The following is a 3069-nucleotide window of genomic DNA, read 5'->3' as shown; positions in this document are numbered from 1 at the left end:
GTGTGTGTGTGTGTGTGTGCTTCTGTGCACGGGACTGTAGGGTCCACAGAGGCACCAGAACCCTTGGAGCTAGAGTTACAGGTAGTTGTGAACCACTCTGGAGACTGAACTTAGGTCTTCGGTCCTCTGCAAGAACAAAATTCTTATCAGGGTATGGTGGCACACCCTTTTAATTCCAACAGAGGTAGAGGCGGGCAGATCTCTGTGTGTTTGAGGCCAGCCTAGTCTACTTAGTTTCAGGACAGCCAGCGCTGTCTTCAAAAAAATTTTCTAAGGTGATTTTTACAGCATGAACTTTGCTTGATGTATTTTGCAGTGTCAGGGATCAAACTTGGAGTCACAGGCATGGTGGGCTAGCTCTCTACCACTGAGCTAGCCCTCCAGCCCATACTGACCCATTTAAAAGTTTTTTTTTTTCCCTAATGCATGGACGGCATTGTGCAACATTACCTGAGATCTTGTTTCATCACTCTGAAATAATAAACCGTGTTTATTCTTTATTACCTGTCACGTGTCATTTCCCATCCTCATCCTAATAACATGTCATCTCCTCTCTGGACCTATGGATTTGTCTCTTCTGGACGCTTCCTGTCACTGGAGTGATATGTAATGTTCTGTGTCTGACCCCTTACTCTGCATACTGTTTTCAAGGCTCATCCCCGCTACAGTTTGGATCAGTATTTTCTTCCCATAAATTGATGGACATTTGTTTTGGTTCCATTTTGAGCGATGATGGTCAATGCTGCCACAGCCTTGCACAAAAGTTTGGTATCAGGTGCTCTGTGTTTCATGGGGTGATCAAAGAAAGAGGGTCACTCCAAGGTGCAACTCAGGTTCCATCACAGCAGGGAGGAACAGTTCCTCCCTGGAAGAACTGAGCCCCAAACAGCTGTGCAAAGGAGTGGTTATTGATTGTTACACAGAAGCTGGTTTTGGGGTAAAACAAGTTCGTCATACCAAAGCCCTGATCTAATCTGTATCCTTTGAGAAGGAAGACATCACCCCCTGCAGCTTTAGTCCTTGTTGTGTACTGTTTGCAGCCCAATAATGTAAGTTGCGCCAAGTGTGCCGGGATCATCCAGTGATCAAAGCCACGCATAGACTGTAGAGCTCCTTCAGCAACGACTCTCCGGATAACAGAGAACAACCACTGTTTTTTACGATAATTTCTTCAAGGTCTAATTGCTCCTAGAAACCAGCTGTTCTGATGTTTACCCTGGATACAGGGAGGACGACTATTTCATTCTGATGTTTACTCGAGCTACAATGACTCTTTAGATAGCTACTATGTTGCGCTTGTTTTGTTTTTGCCTTTTTAAAAAATATTTATTATGTATACAATATTCTGTCTGTGTGTATGCCTGCAGGCCAGAAGAGGGCACCAGACCTCATTACAGATGGTTGTGAGCCACCATGTGGTTGCTGGGAATTGAACTCAGGACCTTTGGAAGATCAGGCAATGCTCTTAACCTCTGAGCCATCTCTCCAGCCCCCCCCCCTTTTTAAGACAAGGTATCACTGTGTATCTCTGCTTGTCTTGGAACTCACTCTGTGGACCAGGCTGGACTCAAACTCACAGAAATCCTTCTGCATCTCAAGTGTTGGGATCAAAGGTGTGCACACCATGACCAACAAGATTTTGGACAGACTAGTGTCTTCATTCCTTTTTGATGTGTGTGTGTGTGTGTGTATGTATGTATGTATGTGTGTGCACATACACATTATATATACGTAGGAATTGCATTTGGATCAAAACCGCCCCTATGTTTAATGTTTTCAGGAGCTGCCAAACTGTTTTCAAAGTAACAGCCACTCTGCTTTGTCACTGACGTTGGGAGGGGATCCAAACTTTCTACCTCCTCACCAAGATGTCATTGCTATTGCTTTTTTTTTTTTACTTAGAAAACTTTTTTTCTGAGGTCTTCAAAGATTATCACAATCAAAGGATCTCTCTGAAAATGTCCCAAATTAAATCATCATCCAAGTGAGACAGACATCTGTGCCAGAAAGGCTTTTAGGCTGTGATAGTTTTATATGACTTGGTTTTTCTTAATTTTTAAAGTATCATTTCTTCCATCATGTGGGCTCTCGGATCCAGCTGGAATCATCAGGCTTGGCAGCCGAGAGCCTCTGCACTCAGCCATCTCCCAGCTCCTCAGCACTTGTCTTAACTATTCACTCCGCTGTGTATGCGGGTCGCATCTTAAACCTTGGTTTTGAGACACTGCTGCACAATGGAGCTGTTGTTGCCCTGGAACTTGCTATGTAGACCAGGCTGACCTTATACTCATAGAGATCCTTCCTGCTCCTGTCTCCCAAGTGCAGGGTTCAGAAGCGTGCACCACCAGCCTGGCTCGTATATTCCTATCTTAGGGTAGTAGTAACTTTTTCTCATTGCTGTCACAGAAACAAACCTGGCAAATCTTCTTGAGGAAGGAAGGGCTTATTTCGGCTCCTGAGTGGAGGGCACAGTCCCTCATGGCGGGGGAGACATGGCAGCAGCAGGCAGCTGCTCACTGTGTCTGCAGTCAGGAAGCAGAGAGAGGAATGCGTACGCTGAGCTAGCTTTCTCCTCTTTATACACTCTGGGGCCTCCACCTGCACTAGGTCAGTCTTCACACCTTAATTAGCCCAGGCTAGAGACCTCCTCACAGGCATGCTGGGAGATTTGTCCTTCAGGTTATTTCTGGTTCCTGTTAAACTGATAGTATTAACCATTGCACCTGACAGTTCTAAATTCATGAAAAAAGACATTTTAGCCGGGTGGGGCACACACCCTTTAATCCCAGCACTCGGGAGGCAGAGGCAGGTAGATCTCTGAGTTCGAGCCCAGCCTAGTCTAGACAACTAAAACCACAGTGGCTCTTCACCCCGGCGGCTCTACAGATGCAGGCGCCGCAACTCCTGAGGTGCGGTAATTCAAAAAAATATGGAACGCTTCACGAATTTGCGTGTCATCTTTGCGCAGGGGCCATGCTAATCTTCTCTGTATCGTTCCAATTTTAGTATATGTGCTGCCGAAGCGAGCACCCCACATATTTTATTTTTTTATTTTATTTTATTTATTTT

At 45.2% G+C, this 3069-nt stretch overlaps 1 non-coding gene across 1 annotated transcript; it reads right to left on the bottom strand.

Moving 5' to 3' along the window:
• Positions 1–2923: 2923 nt before the first annotated feature.
• On the bottom strand, positions 2924–3030 carry LOC126510575 (U6 spliceosomal RNA). Its single transcript, XR_007594432.1, has one exon. It is a non-coding gene; the product is annotated as a U6 spliceosomal RNA (small nuclear RNA).
• Between the last annotated feature and the right edge of the window lie 39 nt (positions 3031–3069).

This window comes from Alexandromys fortis, unplaced genomic scaffold (assembly GCF_014885135.2).
Source record: "Alexandromys fortis isolate MF-2015 unplaced genomic scaffold, M_Fortis_MF-2015_v1.1 scaffold_31, whole genome shotgun sequence".
NCBI lineage: Eukaryota > Metazoa > Chordata > Mammalia > Rodentia > Cricetidae > Alexandromys > Alexandromys fortis.
Note: the sequence above shows the minus strand (reverse complement) of the source record. Positions and strands in the feature narration are given on the sequence as shown.